Genomic DNA, 22,259 nt, shown 5'->3' with positions numbered 1-22,259 from the left:
ACCCCTCTCCCCTCTGACAGCTGTCAGTCTGTTCTATGTATCTATGCTTCTGTTTCTATTTTGTTTGTTAAAATATTTTGTTGATTAGATTCCACATGTAAGTGAGATCATACAGTATGTCTTGCTCTGACTGGCTTATCTCACTTAGCAAAATAGTCTCCAGGTCCATCCATAGCATTGCAAAAGGTAAGATTCCCTTCTTTTTATCGCTGCATAGTATTCTACTATGTAAACATACCACAGCTTTTTATCCACTCATCTACTGATGGGCACTTGGGCTATTTCCAGATCTTGGCTATTATAAACAGCACTGCTATGAATATAGAGGTGCATAAATTCTCTAAAATTAATGTCTCAGCATTCTTAGAATATATTCCCATAAGTGGAATCATTGGATCGAAAAGCAGTTCCACTTTTGATTTTTCAAGAAAACTCCATACTCTTTTCCATAGTGGCTACACCAGTCTTCACTCTCACCTACAGTGCACTAGGATTGTATTTTCTCAATAACCTCACCAGCACTTGTTTGATTTGTTGATGGTGGCCATTCTGGAAGGTGTGCGGTGGTATCTCTTTGTGGTTTTAATTTGCATTTCTCTAGTGATTAGTGACATTTAGCATTTTTTCAAATGTCTATTGGCTACCTGTATGTCCTCTTTGGAGAAGTATCTATTCAGATCCTTTCCCCATTTTTTTCATTGAGTTGTTTGCTTTTTTGGTGTTGAGTTATAGAAGTTCTTTATATATTTTGGAAATTAACTCCTTACCAAGATGTATTATTGGTGAATATGTTTTCCCATTCAGTGGGTCCCTTTTTTTGTTGTTGTTTCTTTTGTTGTTCAAAAGCTTTTTAGTTTGATGTAATCCCGTATGTTTATATTTTCCTTTATCTCCCTTGCCCTAGGAGACATATCAGCAAAACTTTTCCTCTGAGAGGATATCTGAAATTTTATTGCCTATATTTTCTTGCAGGATTTTTATGCTTTCTCAAGTTACATTTAGATCTGTTATCCATTTTGAATTTATTCTGGTGTATGGTATAAGATGGTGGTCTAGTTTCATTTTTTGTATGTACCTGTCCAATTTTCCCAACACCATTTACTGAAGAGACTGTCTTTACTCTATTGTATGCTCTTGCCTCCTTTGTCAAATATTAATTGACCATATAGGTGTGGGTTGATTTCTGGGCTCTCTGTTCTGTTCCCTTCTATATAACTAACTGTTTTTCTCTTGCTGCTTTTAAGATTCTCTCTTTGTCTTTAACCTTTGGCATTTAATTATGATGTGTCTGGGTGTGGGCCTCTTTGGGTTCATCTTGTTTGGGATTCTCTGTGCTTCCTGGACTTGCATATCTTTTCCCTTCACCATGTTAGGGAAGTTTTCAGTCATTATTTCTTCAAATACAGTAGTCAATTCATTTTGGAACTCATGATGAGTGCCAAAACTGACAAGTACCAAATGATGAAGCATTTTCTCTTACAGGGCAGTGTTGTGAATCACACAAGTTCTAGCAAGTGCAACAAGTCCCAAGCAAGCACTGAGTGCTGAAACATTTTTTTCTCATCAAAATGCAATGAGTACAGAGTTTGATAAGTTCTGAATCTGACGAGTACTGAGGAATGACTGTATGTTCTTCATCCTTTGCCCTCTCTTTTCCTTCTGGTACTCCTATGATGCAGATGTTACACTTCGTGTTGTCCCAAAGTTCCCTTAAATTACCTTCATTCCCTTTAATACCTTTTGCTTTTTGCTGTTCTGATTGGCCATTTCTTTCTACCTAAGCTTCCAAGTTGCTGATTTGATCCTCTGCTTCATCTAACCTACTTTTTATTCTTCCCAGTTTATTCTTTTTTTCTCTCAGTTTATTCTTGATGTCAGATATGGTATTCTTCCTTTGTGACTGGTTGTTTTTCATGGTTTCTATATTCCTTTTTTATGCTGTTACAGTTCCAAGTTCCTTGAGCATCCTTATAACCATTACTTTGAACTCCATATCTAATAGACTGCTTGCTTTCATTTCATTTAGCTTTTTTTTCTGGAGATTTCTCCTGTTCTTTCATTTGGGGCACATTTCTCTGTCTCCTCATTTTGCCTGTATCCTCTTTGCCTGTCTCCTCATTTTGCCTTGTATTTTTTCTACGTATTAGATAGATCTGCTAGGACTCCCAATCTTTGGGAGGTGTCCTTATTTGTAGGTGTCCTTTGGGACCCAGTGGTGCAATCTCCTGGATCTCCTGAGCTGGATGCTCTAGGAATGTCCTTTGTGTAGGTTATGTGGGCCCTCCTGTTGTAATCGAGTCTTGATTGCTGTTGGCCTGTTCATGCATAGGTTTGACCCTCAGGCTGGCTGACTCTAAGGCTCACCCCCAATCATAGCATATAAGCTGCTGTGCAGGTGCAGTGTTGACACAGCTTTTTCTGTAAATCCTTGGTTACAAGACTCCTCCTCAGCTATCTCTTTTGATTAAAGGGTTTCTGAGGTCAGTGCTTGATATTTGTTCTCACTATAGCAGGCCTCATGTAAGCTGTCTAACCCCTAGTTCCCTTCTGTGAGGTCCTGGCCTACAGTCTCAGGTGTATTTTCATTAGATATACAAATATCCTCCCAATTCTCTTTCCTAACCTCCACTCTTCTTGTGAGCACCCTGAGGCTTAAACTTCTCACTTTGTAGCAAATTTAGGAAAACTTTAGGAACCATGTGTTTTCTGGCAAAATCTCTGTGCCAAGGCTCAAGCTAGTGGTAGGGGCAATGGGAAACATTTCTCTGAATGAATTATCACTCTAGTAGCTGAGTTCTTGTGGGGTGGGGGAAGTAGTTTGACGTCCTCTTGGCTTGCCTCTTCTGGAGTGGAACCACTGCCTTGTGAGCTGGGGGAAGGGCTATAGGAGCCTGAGTATTCTCAGTGCACCATGTCCAAAGTGAAGCTCTGGTTCCCTTAGTGGGGCTTGGTCTCCACTTCTTCAGGAGCCACCCCCCCGCCATCTACTTCACTTGCCTACAACTTAGCATCAACAACAGGTAGCCAGGGCAGTATGAGAAACACTGAGATTCTGCTCTTCCAAGGAAGAAAGCCCTCTGGCTAGGAAATGAAGGAAAGGGATCCCTGTGTTCTTGGCTGTTGCAGTTTTGAGTAGTTTCTGCCTCACTGAGCTGGGAGTGTCAACACAGAACAAGCTCAAACTGGTCCTATCTTGTTTCTAACAAGATATTGAGTTGCTTTTCAGAGACAACAGTCCAAAACTGCAAATCATGAAGGTGAAGCATGCACAAAAGAGAGAATTTTGACCTCCAGTTGCAACTGGAAACAAAGTTTCACTCCTCTCCCCATGGAATGGAAGGACAAGTCCATTATCAGAACTTGAACACTGGAACCTTTTCAGATGCAAAGGGTCAGTTGTACAGGAAGCTCTGATACTGAAGTCCCTTCACCATATCTTGACATAAATAGCCATGTTCCAAATATCTCCAATCAAAAGTGCCCTGCCAGCACTTCTGCATACCAGCCTGTTCCACCAAAGTCCTTAAAACTTGCTCTAAACTCTGGATTGGGGAGACAGATTTGACTCTTGCCTCCTTTTTTTAAAAGATTTTATTTATTTATTTTGGACAGAGGGGAAGGGAGGGAGAAAGAGAGGGAGAGAAACATTACTGTGTGGTTGCCTCTTGCGTGCCCCCCACTGGGGAGCTGGCCCACAACCTAGGCATGTGCCCTGATTGGGAATTGAATGGGTGGCCATTTGGTTCCTAGGCCGGCACTCAATCCACTGAGCCACACCAGCCAGGGCTATCTTTTTGTCAGTCGACTTAGCAATAAAAGCTTTTTCTTTCCTCAAAAGCCGGTGACATAGTATTAGCTCCTATGTGCATGGGACAGTGGGCCTTTGCTCAGTATCAGGAAGGGAAAGAGAGAGAGCAGCTTGGTTCCAATACCACAGACTCAATTTCCTTAATGCATTTGCATAGGTTTTTTTGAATACATATTTCTTGATTTTCTGCCTGCTCTTAGGACCATTTCCAGAGGCTTTAAATGGTTGTTTTTGAAAAGTTTTCACCAGTTTCACTGGAGAAGTCAGCAGAGCTCCTCATGCTATTATCTTGGAAGTTGATCCCCTGTACTTTCAATCTTGCTTACATTTAATAAAGTGGCTGATTTCTTACATATCTTGAGCCCATGCTAAAGTGTTCAGCAGAACTCCTGCACCATCTATTCTTTTACACCTCAACAACAAATTATATCCAATGCACTTGCCTTATAATGAAAATTGTATTTTTCATGCAACAGAAGGTAACTCTTACAGCTAATAATTCGGATCTACAATTGATTTCATTTTATGAGTGAAGGTTAAGGGCTGTCCTCCTTTTAATGATAAAAAATGCCAAAAGAATTGCAGAAAACTTGAAAGCAGGCTTACATCTCAAAGTTATCTAGTTAGAGGCAGAGGTATATTAGAACCCAGGTGTCTAGATGCTCAGGCTTGTGGCCTTTGTAGATGAATATAATGCCTGTCAAACAGCAATGAACAGACTGTGCATGCTTCAGTGTTTATAAAACATTTTTATCTATATTATCTCACGTAATCTTCACAGCAACCCTGGAAGGGAGCATGGGAAGTATACTATTATTTTCACTTCACAGGTGAGGAAACTATAATTCAAATAGACAACATAGAGGAAAAATAACTTACATGGTTATTTTAATCTATATTATCTTATGTAATATTCATAAGACCCTAAAAGATGGTCTGAGTCATATATTAATATTTTCACATTATAGATGAGAAATTCAATTCAAATATCCAATATGGAGGTAAAATAATTTACATGGTTATCTGACTCAAACCTCCTGTTCTTCCCATCATACCAGGCTTCGAATGAGGTTCCCCAGTTGGAACACAAACCCTTAACCTCGAGGCAAAGAATCACACATTCTAATAATGATATCAACATTACTTCAGAGACATAAAATAAACTAGGAAACTTAACACCATATTCTCACCTCAGACCCGGTGACTTCTGACCTGAAGTTTGCCTCTTATTTCTTTCCATCTTCCCCCGATTGATAGTCCAGACTTTTTTATATCTCCTTTGTTACACAAAAGTAGAGTCAGTCAGGTAGTTGCAACAGTGAGAGATGGTGTCATTTCAGAAATAATACTCTGGGCTTCTTGATGATCCCTACTGGAGCTACCTCATGGTCCCCAAGCCCTTTTTCTTCCTGGAGAACCAAAACATTAAAATAAACCGTAGTCAGTAAAAACATCTTGGGACCCAGCATATTTTCTTTGAAATGTCAGACAATAAAAAAAAACTGTATAAATATACCATGAAGGAAGAAAGCAGCTTGAACCTAATCAGTTAAATACATTTCTCACTCTTATCATATTTTGCTATGCAATCAAATGTTGATACCTAATTTTTAAATTAAAAAAAAAAACAACTACAAAGTCTTTGGTGAAAAATAATCCACATAATCACATATACATGGATTCTTCCCTTTCCCTAACTCCTGAGCTGATGTATTCTGACCCATATATAGACCTTGGTTCAAATTTTTACTCTGCCACTTGCTAGTTGTGTGACCTGTAGCTTTAGGCTCCCCATCTGTAAATGGGAATAATACGACTTACATCAAAGTGCTCTTATGAGAAAAACATGAGACCATGTACATGAAGGAATCAGAGCCAGCATATTGACTAGAACACAGTGAACACTCAGTAGATGTTCTTTGTTTTCCTTTCCTTTTACAATTACAGTAAGGAAATTACTGTGTTTTGCCATGTATAATGAGCATTTTTTGCCCAAATTTTTGAGGGAAAAAATAAGACAGTGCATTATACATGGGTATAATGACTATAGGCCATGGGGTTTGATAACCCCATGTATAATGTGCAGAAAAATGTGGGTGCACATTATACACAGCAAAATATGGTAGTAACCATGAAGCTCTCAGAGAACAATTCAGTCTGTTTCATGGTATTGATGCTATGTAAGAAAAGGTTCAGAAAAGACAGACCAATGAGAAGATTACAATGATTAAGGAAGTCTTCCTAAAGAAGGTAAGACTAGAGTTTGGCTTTAAGGGATGGATACCATTTGGATGAATAGTCCAGTGCATGTCAAAATCCTCTCTGAGCACCGAGATACAGTACAATGGGCCAGGGTGCCCCATTATTTAAATGAAATAATAGTAATCTCTTCTCGATTTTTGAAGCAGTTAAGATAACATTTTCTCAATTTGACATTTCCCTTCTACACATTTCTTTCATTCTTTGATACTTGCTGTAGCTTCTCCAAATTAAAATATACAATGAGAGTAATACATTTAGCACAATCATACTTATTTATGTTTAATACAGTTACTTTGAGATAGTCCACAAAGAGAATCATGACCTCGGCGCTCTGCCACCTGAACACATCTGAGACTCACAGAGATGAGTGGAAAACATGAATCAAATGGGGAAACAGTATAAAGATAGCATAAAAAAGCATTAGATAGTACAGTGAGCAGACCCATCTGGAATGGACAGTGTGTATTATAGATTAATAGAAAATAATACTTATGTAATAATAAGGTATAGTACTATCCTGAGTATAGTAATTTACAATTTGCAAAGAGCTTATACATATCAGGGTTTATTCTAACAACTTTGAGACGTGAAGAGGGTAGGTAATAGTGTTATCATTAATACCGACAGCTTCTAATTATTGAGCATTCTCTATGTGACAGACATCATTGCTAGATGCTTTACCTATATTACCTTCCATGTTCATAATAACCCTGCAATATAGGTGTTGTCTTAATTTTACAGTTGAGTAAATGAAGGCTTTGAGAGGTTGTCATTTGCCCAACGCCATACACCTAGTAAAGAGAAGATGCTTAAATCTGAACCTCAGGTCTATCTGATACCAGCTTCACTATGCTAATCTAACAGCACGAAAAGAAATAAAAGCGGTGAAAAGGGAGAGGGCAGTAGCAAGTGTGTGACACTGTACCTTACCTAAAATAACCCTAAGGTTGTGTCTTCCACAAAATAAACTAAAGTAATTTTAAGCCTATTCTGTAACAATAGCAAAAGACCCCAGTTTGAAGGCCCAGTTGCCATACTGAAGTACTTTGGGGGTACTGGGTTCATTTTAGAACTCATGTTCTAGAATAATGTATCAAACTTGAAATAAGAGAAATAAAAAGTTTTCTAGATTGACATTATTTACCATTGATTTGTTCTTCCTGCCTGTGGGGACAAACCAATACAAGCTCCCTATGTAATAGAGATGCGTAAAGCCACCCACAGGGTGAAGTGTGAGGAATCTTCATGACTGGCTCCCTACTGAGGTATTTCCCTTTTGTAAGGAGAGGTCCAGAGGTTGCCAAATCCAGGGATCAGCACCAAGGCCTGCCTTGGAGCCCCATCCTCTCTTGAAAGGGTGAAACATTCAGGATACTCATTTAGAAGGAACAAATCATTTCACCTGTGGAAAAAGACTTGGCTCGTCAATACTCCTCATGGAGGAGATAAATGCTGACACTTGCTTTTAGACTAAAGACAAGGCAGCATCTATTTTAGCTCCAGAAAGAATGATGAAATCTGTTACAGAATTTTGGCCCTTATGATAGGGAAGCTTTGTCACCCCTTCCCTTCTACAGGTACACTTGAAACCCAGGAGACAGTAAAAGGCTCCCGAGAAGCCTGAAAGGATGGCTCTTGGTTTAGAAATTAAAGTTCAGTTAACTTTACTCATAGGATGAGTTCTTCCATCTTGTACTTAAAGCCAAATAACTCATATTGTGATTAAAACAACTTTTTTAATTTTAAAAAAGTATAAATATTAGTTTCAGGTGTACACTCAAGTGATTAGACAGTGTATAACTTAGTAAGCAATCACCCTGATAAATCTCATACCCATCTGACACCATACGTACATACTAGGATATTTTTTACTATATTGCCTATGCTATACTTTACATCCCCATGACTATTTTGTAACAACTAATCTGTCCTTCTTTTTTTATAAAGATTTTATTCATTTATCTTTAGAAGGGAAGGGAAGGAGAGAGGGAGAGAAATATCAATGTATGGTTGCCTCTCATGCGTCCCCTGCTGGGAACTGGCCTGCAACCCAGGCATGTGCCCTGACTGGGAATCGAACCGAGATCGTGTGGTTTGCAGGCCCGCGCTCAATCCACTGAGCTACACCAGCCAGGGCACTAATTTGTACTTCTTAATCCTTTCACTTTTTTACATCACATAATATTGTATGTCAAATTTACTAATGTAAAAGTAAAAACATGATTTTTTAAAGTATGAATAAATTTGATTTTGAAACTATTTGATTTTGAAGAAACTATTTGATTTTGAAGAAAATTACATGTTTTGCGAAAAACAAGGAAGACTGATACTGCTTTTACTTGTCGAGAAAATTCTGGGTTAAAAGCACTCAAAAACAAAGTAAATAAAAAGACATAAAGGTTCTACATTATCTTCATAGACATATCTTCTATGAATCTATGTAAGATTCTCCCAGCAGGGGTCTCCAACCTGCGGCCCACAGGCCATATGCAGCTCAGGATGGCTATAAAGTGGCCCAACACAAAATCATAAATGTACTTAAAACATTATGAGATTTACTTTTGTGATTACATGTCACAATGTATTTCATGTGTGGCCAAGACAACACTTCTTCCAGTGTGGCCCAGAGACACCAAAAGGTTGGACACCCTTGTAAGTGCCTTACTACTCAAAGGATGGCCCACTCACCAGTAGCATAGGTATCACCTGGGAGCTCGTTTAAATGCTGAGTATCAGACCTATTAAATTTGAATATGCATTTTAACCAAATACCAGTTAAGTGTGATAAGCATTGGTCTACACTTGGGAAATGTTTCTTCAAGTATCTCTTGTGACTACTATCATTAGAATCTGGGGGACTGATTTAAACAATAAGGCTAGTAAAAAAATTAAGGGTACCAGGCTGTACCCCAGACCTACTAAATCACATCTCTCAGAGTGGGATCCGGGGGTATGCATTACCAAGTGTAGCAGTACATTGCAAACTCGAGCATACATCAGAGTTACTTGCAGGGCCTGCTGAAACACAGGTTGCTGGGATTTACCCCAGAGTTCTCCGATTCAGTAAGCCTGAAGCAGGGCCTGAGATTTTGCATTTCCTTTTTTGCAACCAGAGAAATTTATTTTAAAATAGAAACATATATACATTAAGCTCTAAAAATAGACCAGTTTTAAATAAAAAGGAAAAAAAGCCCTTTGATCCCAGAATCTATACAGCATGGATTGAGAAGCATTTGAAATTCACATAAGGAGCACTTACAGACAACTGGGCATGGAAACCCACACCTCCCGCCTCCAGAGTGTGCCAGGTCGGGGGATGCTGTGGTAATGGCACAGCCACTGCTCACATTAGATGCTCCTGTGGCAAGAGCCACCAATGGCCAAGGGTGACCACAAGAGCCCAACATCTTAGTGACCGAGATAGATGTTTTCAGTCTGGGGATACCATAAATGAAGCCAGCTCCTCTCAAACACTTTAGGAAGGGACTCAGGAAACATAGGAGAAATGTTCAGGGTTTTTGGCAATGTAAAAAGTGTAATATCCAGGAACTCATGAAAAATACTCAGTCAGCTGACCATCCAAGAGATGCTGTGTAGTGGTTTGTGGGTGGCCCAGGCCAGGCCAGGCCTGAATGTGCTTGGGATTTCTGCTGGGGCCTCTCCTTGTAGGGGATTTGTCCAATCTGCTTCTGTTCACAGGGTAGGGCCATCACTGGTTCATGTGGACAAGAAATACCACATCATCCCTGAAACAGGCAAGGAAATGGGAGGTAGGTATGGTGATGATGAAGGCAAAGACGTCATTGAGGAAGGTGTTGAAGGTCTTGTATCTGAAGGTCTTCCAGGGAAGACGCACCCTTGACTTCATCTTGTAGTTCACAAAAAGCTGGGGCAGCATGAAGAGAAAGCTAAAGGCATATGCCCCGTTGACGAAGCTGTTGATTAACCAGCAATACCAACTCTTACTCTTGATGTTGAGCAGCGAGTAGGTGATGCCCTGATGCACAGATGGTAGGGCAGGTAGGGCAGGTACTTCATGGCCTGAGTGTTGAACTCCTTGGTTTTCCTCTCAGATTCACTGTAGGCACCAAACTGAAACTTGGGCCCAACACATCTCCAAATAGCCATCATTTCCAGAGCCTTTTTCACTTCCACAGCTTGATGACAGCTGTGACACCTGCCAGGACCAGCACCAGCAGGCTTGTCTGCTCATCCGACAAGACCAGAAAGATGACCACAGTGCTGATGCAGTGCCAGAGCATCCCAATCATGCTCTTCTTTTTCTTCCAGAACCTGATGTTTTTAAATGGCAGGAAATCAAACAGAAAGTGAAACACTGGTGCAAAGAAGGTCAACGTTAAGAAATACAAGTTGGTAGCAACAAAACTTCCTTTCATCAGCATCTTTCTCTGAAAACTCAAAGTGCTGCAGGGAGTGCATGGTGTCCTGCAGGGGATCCAGAAGTGGAGCCTTTCCAGTGAGATCTTGCTGTAAGACCCAGTGAGGGGTGGCTCAGTGGTGGAGTGCTGGATGACCATGAGGTCCTTCACCCGGTTGCAGAGCTTGTTGATGAACGGGATGGAGGGGTAGTGCATGGCCTTCCCAACTTGGATCACCTTCATGTATGGCTGCACATTAGCAGGCAGGACCCTGTCAAAGACGAAGCATTCACCATCACACTCAGTGTCAGTCTTGGTCTTCAGTGGGAAACTGGGCTCGTCCAGGGCAATCATCAGCTTCTTCTCAGCTTTGATCTTCTGCTCAGAAGATTCCCTAGTAAGCAGATTGACCTCTTCCAGTGTCAGACCATGTAGGTGGTCAGAGGACACACCAGGTGTGTCCTGCCTGCCATTGTGCCATGGCAGAATGCCAGCATGATAGAGGAAGACATACTCATACAGCATCGCACTACTTATTGTTTTCTTTGGTATAGAAACATTTAACTGTCCTTTCAAATTTGGACTGTACATCAAAGTCTTTCATGTTCAAGACAAGATCCACATTGTTCTCAGCACCAAGGTTGGGCCATGTGATGGCATATACACTGCAGCTTGGGCCTCTGTGCCAGGTAGGGTTGGATTCAATTACCATTTCTGGTGCATGGGGTGTGTGTACATGATGCTGTACATGACCTAGCAGGTGTGTACCACATATACCACAAACATGCCCACCATCAGGCTGGTGGAGGTGCTGCTGCCACTCCACATGGCACTGCTGCTCACAGGCGAGTATGGTGCCCACCTGCCCCCATCCTTCTAGCTGCTGTGGGACACCACAAGCCTCCCACACAATGGCCTGCTATACACTCCTGCCTTTCACTCATGCAAGAGCCACCCTGGGGCACCACTGCTGCATGGGAAGTAACACGCCCAGCACCACAAGCAGCCAGAAACCCTACATACTCTTGTCACTAACACCCACACCTACCTGTGGCTACCAGCAGCTCAATTTTGTATTTATAACATATTTCTCAGTGATGTTGGTCCAAGAACCACAATAGAAGATCCACTGCATAAACATCATTTTAACATGTTTAGTTATATGGTTTTCAAGTGTAGATTAGCAGCTGACAATTACAAAAAGAGTAGTCAGAGGCAGGAATACCAACAGCAGCAAGAGGCAACATCTGGTAGGCTGAGAATGCAGGGAAAGAAAATACTCAGGCTTGTCAGAGTGGCTACCATCAATAAATCAACAAACAAGGGCTGGCAAAGATGTGAAGAAAAGGAAACCCTTGCCCTGGCTAGTATAGCTCAGTGGATCCTGCACAGACCTGTGAAGCAAAGGGTCGCTGGTTCAATTCCCAGTCAGGACACATGCCCGGATTGTGGGCCAGGTCCCCAGTAGGGGACACATGAGAGGCAACCACACATTGATGTTTCTCTCCCGCTCTTTCTCCTTCCCTTCCCCTCTCTCTAAAAATAAATAAATAAAATATTTTTTAAAAAAGAAAAGAAAATGGAACCCTAGTGCACTGTTGATGGGAATGCAGACTGGTGCAGCCACTGTGGAAAACAGTATGGAGTTTCCTTGGTAAACTAAAAATTGAACTGCCTTATGATCTAGGGAATTCCACCTCTGGGAATATATTCTAAGATTCCCAAAACACTAATTAGAAATAATATATGTGCCCCTATATACATTGCAGCATTATTTACAATAGCCAAGTGCTGGAAACAGCCCAAGTGTGCATCAGTAGAGAGAGGATAAAAATGCAGTAGTACATTTACACAATGAAATACTACTCAGCCATAAAAAAGAAGAAAGTCTTATCTTTTGTGGCAGCATGGATAGAACTATAAATTATCATGCAAAGTGAAATAAGCCAGTCAGAAAAAGAAAAATACCATATGATCTCATTTATATGTGGAGTCTAATGAACAAAATTTTAACAAATAAAATAGAAACAGATACATAGATACATAGAACAGATGGACAGCTGTCAGGGAAAAGGAGTAGGGGAGGTGGAAGTGTATAAAGCAGGGATAAATGGGAATGGAAAGAGACTTTGCTTTGGGCAATGAGCATATAATACAGTATATATATATATATAGATAGATAGATAGATAGATAGATAGATAGATAGAGATATATATGTTTTATTGAGTGGTACACTTTAAAGCTATATGGCTTTATTAACCAATGCCATCCTGAGAAATTCAATGAAAAATGAGGCAACAAATTAAGACATACAAATGGCCAACAGATAGATGAAAAAATGCTCAATGTCACTAGCTATCAAGGAAATGCAAATCAAAACCACAATGAGCTACTACCTCACAGCTGTTAGAACGGCTATTATCAACAAGACAAGTAATAACGAGTGTTGGAGAGGCTGGAGAGAAAAAGGAACCCTCCTCATTCACTGCTGGTGGGAATGTCAACTGGTACAGCCACTATGGAAAATAGAATGGAGGTTCCTCAAAAAATTAAGAGTTACCATATGACCCAGTAACCCCTCTTCTGGGTATCTACCTGAAAATTTTGAAATAATTTATTTACAAAAATATATGCACCCCTGTGTTCATTGCAACATTATTCATGGTGGCCAAGACATGGAGACAACCAAAGTGTCCTTCCATAGGTGATTGGATAAAGAAGATGTGGCATGAATACAATGGAATACTACTCAGGTGTAAGAAAAGATGAAATACTGCCATTTGTAACAACATGGATGATCTTGAGAGTACTATGCAAAGTGAAATTAAGTCAGGCAGAAAAAATTAAGAACCATATGATGTCACTCATATGAGGGATATAAAACAGAAAGCAGCAATTGAACAAATGAGACAAACAAACAAACAAAAATTCATAGACACAGACAATGGTATGGTGGTTACCAGAGGGTAAGGAGGTGAGATAGTAAACGGTAAAGGGATCAAATATATGGAAACAGAAGGAGATTTGACTCTGGGTGGTGGGCACACACTGTAATATACAACTGATGGATAATAGAAATGTACACTTGAAACCTATATCATCTTACTAACCAATGTCAGCCCAATAAATTTAATTAAAAATAAAAAAGAAATAAATGGATATATACTGCTGGGGCTATTGAGTGTACATGTTAAGAACCTTATGTTTCTCACTCCTGCCAGTTTTCCATGACTACCGGTCTCCTAGTCATTGTGTCTTATATGATAATGATGTGAGATAATACATGTTCATTAATAATGACCTCTGGTGATCAAGAAGAGGTTTAATTCTCTTTAGCGTACTGTTTAAGCAGGTATAGATTTGTACAATATTTTTTCTGTTTTAGAAATATTTCCATTGAGGCTCAACTTTTAAACACTAATATTTAAGTTCACTTTTGAAAACCACTCTATCAATTCCAAATGATGAAGGATAAATGAAAATTATCTAACTAGAGTTTAGGCAATCCAAAGATGGTGATAGCACCTAATATTTAAAAAGCAAGTTTTTTCATGTAATACAGCAATAATCTGAGACATATATAATCATAATTTCTTAAAGGATGACCAAACTAAGATTCAGAAAATTGAATTAAAGTATTGATATCACACAGGTAGTTAACTGGCAGTGAAGCTAGATTTTAACTTAGGTCTATCTGACTCCATTTTTCTAGACATTTTCCTTTCTTTACAGTGAATAAAAATGCTCAGGCTGAGAAGCTGCATATGTAGACAGTTTTCCTGGGTTGCTGCAGGCCACACTCCTTTGTAGAGCTTCCTGTAAGACAGGCATCCAAACTCTATTAGCATTAGCAGTTTCTTTCACTTACAGAAACTACAAGAACTCCTGTAAATGCCTCTGTGTGCCATAACTTAGAATACACTTCCTTTCCTCCTTCACTCTGTAGGTTTCACTGTTGCATGGAACCACCCCTGCCTCTTCCTACACCAATCCTTCCTATCCTGCACTCTAATTCTCCAGTGGCAACACAGAAGGGCTCATGGGGATAGAAGAGGCAATCAGAGATAGAGAGGAAAGACCTATGGTCCATGTAGCTGTCTCTCCTCTCCCATTCCTGTACTTCCCCAGTGCTTGAGCTGATCTCCATATCATTCTCACAGTCTCACCCTGCTCCTATGATAAGTTCCTCAAACACTGACGTTGGTTGGTTCTCTGGAATGAAGATAAAGCTCATTTATCCCTCCAAGATTTCAGGCCTCACCATTCACATGTACACACACATTCAGTTATTCTGAGAGGGCTAAGTGAATGGGATGCTTAGGCGTAGAAACTCTTACACTCCCTGTCTCTTTCTTTCAATTGTTAGTAGCTGGTATTTTTCAAAACCTCCAGAACAACAGAATGCTTGCTTCGTTCAGGATGGTCAACTGAGAAGGAGTATTGTTTTATTCCACACTGCATCTCAAAAGAAAGAAAATGGGAAAAATTAAAGGAGCAGAAGTGTTCTGTACAGCAGACCTAGGTAAAATCCCTACCACAGCTGGATGACTTGGAACGTCATTCAGTTTATCTTATTTATAGGGGTTACTATAGGCTAATAACCTCTGTCATTCTTACCTCACAGAATGGTTATGAAACACTAATGAAATAATAAATATGAAAGTGCCCTGGAAAGTACAAACGTGTGTATATAAATTTTGATTGCTAATGCAATTGTGTGTTCCTGGCACTGCACATGTTTCAGTGCCATTGTTGGTTAGATGTTCATAGTACTATTCATGTATTCAAGATGCATTTGTGGAGCACTTGCTTTTTACAGGCACTGTACCAGGAATGGAGAGTACAGAAAGATACCAGATATGATTATTTTTCTGAGCGAGGGAATCAGTTCAGGTAGATTGAGAGGTTTTAGTGGTGGTGAGAGAGGAATGCAACTGATGACTGGCCAGGAAACCCAACTACTGCTCTCATGTCATTAATTTAGAAATTAACTTTATTAAGCGGTTTATGTATGGAGTCACATCAGTGAAATGCTGGAGCAGGCAGCTCCAAATTCCTATCCTTCCACAGACAAATCAAAGAACAAGGAGAAAGTGTTAGCGCCAACTTTGTCAGAATTCGGGAATACAGTAAAATGTCGGTAGCAACCAAGCGAATGTGGAATCAAGGGAAAGCCAATTTAAAATTGTAAGGATGTGTTATAGTGTTTTTTATTGACCTTTGCTCCACCCCCTCCCAGTTCAGCTGGAATCTTGAAGATGGCAGTCCCTATTCCCCATGCGTGACCCTGGTCTCTGGTGGCAGAGGGAGTGGGCAAAACCTCATTTGCAAGTTATTGTGTTAGTAGGTTCTGACCTGAGAGCTGTGCGAAAGACTGATGCAAGGTGCTCCTACCTGTTTCACTTCACTTGGAAGTCAGGGGAAAAAGTGGAGAGCATAGTTCGAAAACACTGGAAGGGTGGATGGACCATCAGGATCAAAATCTGCACCATCAGGGTCAAAAGACTGCAGCTGAAAGTTGCATTTCAAGATGGAGACATAGAATATCCTGATCTCACCCCCTCCCATGAACATGCTGAGTCTACAGCGATGTATGAAACAAGTTCCTCTGAAAAAAACATAAAAATTAGTGGGTGACCCCTTCTCATTGAGCAAATGACAAAAATACACACTAAAGTGGGGAAGAAGGGCTGAGATACAATCTCTCCATAAAATCAACCCCTGGCACAGCAACGCACAATCAAGAGGGAATCCAAAAGTCACAGTGTCTTCTGAGTGAAGGGTTCATACACACATAGGGCTCCCCAACTTTGAAGACTAGCACCTGAAAGGTGAACCCCCAAGACACTTAACTTTAAAAACCAATGAGGCTCATGCCCACAAGACTCGCAGGGCTGTGACAAACTGAGAAACAGCTCTTAAAAGGCTCACATGCAGTCTCACCTACCCCAGCGTCCAGTGTGTGAACTACCCTTTGAAAAGTGCCCAGACTTTATGTGAAAGAGGCTCACTTGCTAACTTTAAAGCATTGGTCTAAGGAGCACCAGCCTGCTGGAATGCTCTCTGGGGACGGAGATTAGTGGACACCATCCTACTGCTCTCCCTCTGCCTTATTAAAGCCACCAGGCAATATCCTTTTTTTTTCATTTCTTTTTTATTTTTCTTTACTTTTCAGAGAAGTTGCTAACTTTGCACTCTCCCTCGGCCTTGCTCCAGCCAGTGGGTACCATCTTCTCACCCCCTCTGCTGTGCTGCAAAGCACCAGAATCTCTCAGCTGAAAGTTTCTACACATGTCTTCTGACCAAGGTTTTGTGGCTGCCACCCAAGGGACACCCCTTGGTCAGCTGGCTCTGAAGGCCAGGGAGGCTGGCATTGCTGGCTCCCTTGGGAAATAACAATCAAGAGAGACAGTTCTTGGTGGGCTACCACCCCCAAGGCACTACACAGACAACAGACTGAAACACACCGCCAGCCTCTCTGTAAAACAGACTTGCTTGTCAGAATCTTTAGCCTGAGGGGCAGGCTCCTGGTGTGGCACACTTACAGGGTCCTACGGAGGTGCTCTCAGGGAACAGAGGCCAGTGGGTACAATCTTTGTGTTCTCCCTCGGCCTCATTTTAACTTGCTGGTCTCTTTCAGAAAAGAGGGCTTATAACTCTGGTGCCCTGATTTTTGTGGCTGCTTTAAGGAGACACCACTATATCACCTGGCTCTGGCAGCTAGCAGCACTGATAATTGTGGGTCCCACAGGACTGTAAGCAATGCAAAAAGTTCTTAAACAGCTCCCACCCCCACAAGAGGACACAAGAGGCAATACATCCAGGAGATCAGTCTTCCTGTGAAAGAGGCCTATTAAACTTACACCATAGCTGCAGGCTAAGGGGCAAGTTTATAATTATATACACATATATAAGGGCTTATCTTTCAAACCTTTCCTGAAACCTTGGAGGGCAGATGCCATCTTGGAGCACTATCTCTGCTGCACCTTCCAGCACCAGCCTTAGGGGCAGACTTCAGGACTGGTACACATCTAGAGGCTACAGTGGTGCTCTCAAGGAAGTAGGCCTAGGAATGGCGCCTTTGCACTCACCTTCTGCATTACTACGGCTCATTGAAAGGAGCTTATACACCCATCTGGAGCCCTGATTTTTGCGACTGCTGCCCAGGGGATACCTCCAGATTGCCTGGCTCTGATGGCCAGTGGGGTTTACACTTTCAGCCCCATAGGACTATATGTACTTGCATTTGTTAAAAGCAAATGCCTAAAGGTCTGGCTTCCAATCAGCCTGAATATAGATGCCCCCTTTGGGACACCTTCAACTACTGGGAATATTAAAAAATAAAATAGGTTGTTTGGGAGACAGTGGAGCCTAAGGTGGCAGGGAAGGGAGATTTTGAATTCGCCTCTTCCCATGCACACACCAAATTTACAGCTATATATAATTTCCCTTTGAAAATGATCTGAAAACTAGATGAACTGCTCTCCACAATAAAAGATAAAGAGATTACTCTGAGATAAGTAAGAGAGGAAGAGACACAGTCTTGTTAGAAAAATCCCACCCCCAAGCACATCAACACACAAGAGAGAGGGATCTCACCAGACAGGGGCTTCTCCTGGAGGAGTGAGGGGTTGGTGCCTCACATCTGGAATCCTGAGCCCTGTGAGTTGCACTGGAGAAACAAAGCCTCCAAAATATCTGCCTTAGAAAATCAATGTGGATGATGTTTAAAGGACACCATGTGCTATAAAAACACCCTGAGCCCTGTCTGGTATAGCTCAGTGGATTGAGTGTGGGCCTGTGAAGCAAAGGGTCACTGATTTGATTCCCAGTAAGGGCACATGCCTGGGTTGCAGGCCAGGTCCCCAGTAGGGGACACGTGAGAGGCAACCACACATTGATGTTTCTCTCCCACTCTTTCTCCTTTCCTTCCCCTCTCTCTAAAAATAAATAAAAAATATTTTTTAAAAAAACCGAGACTCCTCTCTTAAAAGGCTTGGGTGTGGTCTCACTCACCTGGAGGGTCAGCAGTTTGAAAAGTGCCCAAACTATATGGGAAAGAGATTCATTTATTAGACTAAAAATCATTAGCTGGAGGGATGGGAGACAGTTGAAATGCTCCCTGGAGCCCCCAGCAGGTGTGGCTCAGCTGTTTGGGCATCGTCCTGCAAACCAAAAAGTCACTGGTTTGATTCCAGGGCGCATGCCTGGGTTGCAGGTTCGGTCTCCACTCAAAGCATGTACATAAGGCAGACAATCAAGGTTTCTCTCTCACATCGATGTTTCCCTCCCTCTTTCTCCCTCCCTTCCCCTCTCTCTAAAATCAAAAATAAAAATTGAAAAGAAAACCCCAAATGCTCCGTGGAGACACCATTTTTATAGTTTCTACCTAACATGCTAATGCAAGCAGGTGCTAGCAGTCACAGCATTATCCCACTGCTTTGCTAAAGCCAGAGATGTGGGCTGCTGTAACACTGCCCTACTTCCTGATGGGGCATTGAGTGTGAATTGGTTGTGGCATTCTCCTGCTCCCTACCTAAAATCTGTGAGTGCAGCTGGTTGTGAAATCCCCTCAGCTAGAGGGCATGTGCTCTCATGCCACTCTCCTGCCAGCCTCAAGCTAGAGCACATGCACAGACAAGGCACTTTCTCGCTGCAGTGCTGCAGCCCATGACCACTTTCAGTCAAGACAATGTGCTGCAGCTTTTCTGAAGTAAGCAAGTGAGCCCTGCCCCCTACACTCTGCAGCTGCTTGGCTAAAAGCAATGGATGCACACAATCCACTCATAATACTGTCCAAATCGTGTTTTTCATGACACATTGTGTAATGCTTTTATTTTTTTCAAGATTTTATTTACTTTTTAGACTGAGGGAATAAGGGAGGGAGAGAAACATCAATATGAGAGAGATACATGGATCTGTTGTCTCCCAGGGACCCAGCCCACAACCCAGGCATGTGACCTGACCAGGAATCAAACAGGCAACCTTTTGGATCACAGGCCAGCACTCAACCCACCGAGCCACACCAGCCAGGGCTGTCCTAATTCTTTATATTTAACATATGGAAAAACAGTAAATTTTCTTTTAAATTCATTCTGTAGATGAATTCCACTTATTCTAAGCCTGGATAATATTACCTAGGCAGCCTGGTGTAATGGAAAAACACTGAGCTTAGAGACAGACAGACCAGAGTTGGATTTTTGACTCTATCATGTACTAACTATGTGACTGTGCAAACCTTTCAACCTCAGTTTCTTAATTTATTATGTAAGATAAATGATGAAATGCTGTTATTTTTGAGACTGAAATGAGATGCTAAATCTTAAAATACTTTGAAAAAGTAAAGAATTATGTTAATTATACCCCAGTAAGGCTATTCATGTAAGTGAATGTTTATGACAACACAATGAGAACACATTTTTTGTAATTTTTTTCTTTTTCCTTTTGGGTACAAAATGGCACCCTAAAATCCATATACAATTTGAATATTTTTATTGTAATTAAAAATAGGATCACAGATGATCAATGCTGAAATAGACCTTGAAGATAATCTAGTCTATCCCACATAACTGTATGGAAGAAAACCCTGAGGCTGAGAGAGGAAAGAGAAACCTGCCTTAGATTATGCAATTAGTCTGGAAATCAGGATTGGCCCTTTGGTCTCCTTCGTTCCCATTCAGTGCCTTTCCTGCTCTACCATAATGTCTCATCTTAATGGTCCTTTTCGGTTTTGTTATGAAACTACTGTCTTTCCCCAACTTCCCCTTGATTGCCCTGAACGAAAATGTTGATATGCCTTGTTAAGCAGGCTTGTCCTTGAGGAAAGAACACTTCACATGGAGAGAATAATGTAGGAGGCAGCTCTTCCGTGCACTTTTACCTTCCGGCCAGTATCTTGTGAACTATTGCATGGCTCCTGGGGCAATAGGTAGCAGAGTCAGGAAAAGTGACTCATCAGAAATACTCAGACCTTGGTGTTCATTTGATTCCCTTTCCCCTTGCATCGCGACGGAATTTTATTGTCTAAAACACACACTCATATTTATTATCTGAAGTTATTCTCACAACTATATGAGGCAGGGATTATTATCCCCATATTACAGATTTTAAAAACTGAGGATTAGAAGAGATTAGGTATCAAAATTTATGTATTAAATAAGAGACACAGCTAACATTTCAGTTCAGATTCTCTAGTTCAAATAAAGGGATCTTGCCACTATACCACAGTTGCATATAATTTTGACATACTTAATGAATTCTGAAAAATATTAGGAAAGGTGTAATCAAAAGTTAATAAAATGTCATGCAGAATAAGTTCTAAGGGTGTAACTTAATAAAAATAGACTAATATTTCCAACTTTGAAACTACCTAAATGATTCTAAACTCTAAACATAAAAGAGGTGTAAATTCCTTAGGCTGATCAAGAGTCCAAAAGTATGTGACAAGAGTCTAGAATGAATCAGAAAGAACTTTACATAGCTGCTTTAGCTGCATTAATTAAACATATAGCAAAAACAGAAGTCTTCATTTCTACACTTACGAAGGGTATAAATGCTCTGGAAAACTTGTTTTTCATTTACATAATATATGGGAAAATAAAGAAGAAAAAGGAAAAAAGTCAAAACCACAGCTATTTCACTGCTAGAGAACAGTTTCTTCTCTCTCTAGGGCTGATTTTTCTTCGGTTGCATATATTTGGGGTTGCTGAAGCATTTTCTGAATATACTATATAAAAAACTTCCCTAGAAAAACTAAAATGAAGTACAGGTACAATTCTTCATAAGGAAACCATAAAATGACATAGGCATAGTTTTCTCTTAGATATTTAGTCCTTTCTAAGTATAGCATTAGATGTATGAGAGACCTGGATCTAAATACAACCCTGAACTTAATAGTTACATGACCTTAGGCAAGTAAAGTAACTCATTCAAGACTGCCTTCTCTGTGTAATCTAGAAATGATGGTAGTGCCTACCTCACAGAATTGTTATGAGGATTAAAGACAATAACAAATGTGAAGCATTTGGAATATCATTAGGAAAGCTCAAAAGGTATTAGTTCCTTTTCTCTCACTCCCTTCTAGGCTGGTTTCCTGTTACAAAAGCCTATATATACTTTTTAAAATTTTTATTAAATTTATTGGGTTGACATTGGTTAATAAAAGTTATATAGGTTTCAAGCGTACAATTCTATAATACACCATCTGTATATCATATTGTGTGTTTACCATCCAGATCAGGTCTCCTCCCATCGCCATTTATCCCCCTTTACCCTCTCCTACCTCCCCCCACCCCCCTTTCCCTCTGGTCATCACCATGCTGTTGTCTGTGTCTATGAGGGTTTTTTTCTTAATTCTTTCACCTTTTCCACCCAGCCCTCCAAACCCCCTCCCCTCTCACAGCAATCAGTCTGTTTGTTCATTTTGTTAGATTCCACATATAAGTGAGGTCACATGGTATTTGTCTTTCTCTGACTGGCTTATTTCACTTAGCATAATGTCTCCATGTTTATCCATGCTGTTGCAAAGGGAAAGGTTTCCTTCTTTTTTATGGATGAATAGTATTCGACTGTATAAATGTACCACAGCTAGAAAGCCTGCACATTTTTTAACCTAAGAAAATAATCTTATTAGCTATGTACTTCAGATGTTCACAATTGCTTTGATAGCTCAACTTTTCTGAAAGTTTAACTTTCTTATAAAAGTAGCCTAGCTTTTTATATTATACAGATTATGATAATCTTCTCAATGAATCTACTCTCTCTCTCACACACACATACACACATGCAAACACACATACAGATACTCACA

At 40.6% G+C, this 22,259-nt stretch overlaps 1 protein-coding gene and 1 pseudogene across 4 annotated transcripts in view; both read right to left on the bottom strand.

Annotated features, from left to right (window-relative positions):
• The window catches only part of ZC3H12B (zinc finger CCCH-type containing 12B), a 92,360-nt gene that overhangs the window by 34,090 nt on the left and 36,011 nt on the right, over positions 1 to 22,259 (bottom strand). For all 4 annotated transcript variants that reach the window (XM_037045981.1, XM_037045983.1, XM_037045980.1 and 1 more), the window contains exon 4: positions 4,999 to 5,217. The gene's annotated coding sequence lies outside the window, so the exon portion shown is untranslated. The remainder of the gene's footprint in view (positions 1 to 4,998; positions 5,218 to 22,259) is intronic.
• Positions 9,634 to 11,277, bottom strand: LOC118986947 (cleft lip and palate transmembrane protein 1-like protein; annotated as a pseudogene).

This window comes from Sturnira hondurensis, unplaced genomic scaffold, assembly GCF_014824575.4.
Source record: "Sturnira hondurensis isolate 20B ecotype Veracruz unplaced genomic scaffold, ASM1482457v3 Scaffold0004711, whole genome shotgun sequence".
Taxonomy (NCBI): Eukaryota; Metazoa; Chordata; class Mammalia; order Chiroptera; family Phyllostomidae; genus Sturnira; species Sturnira hondurensis.
This window is presented reverse-complemented; position numbering and strand designations above follow the sequence as displayed.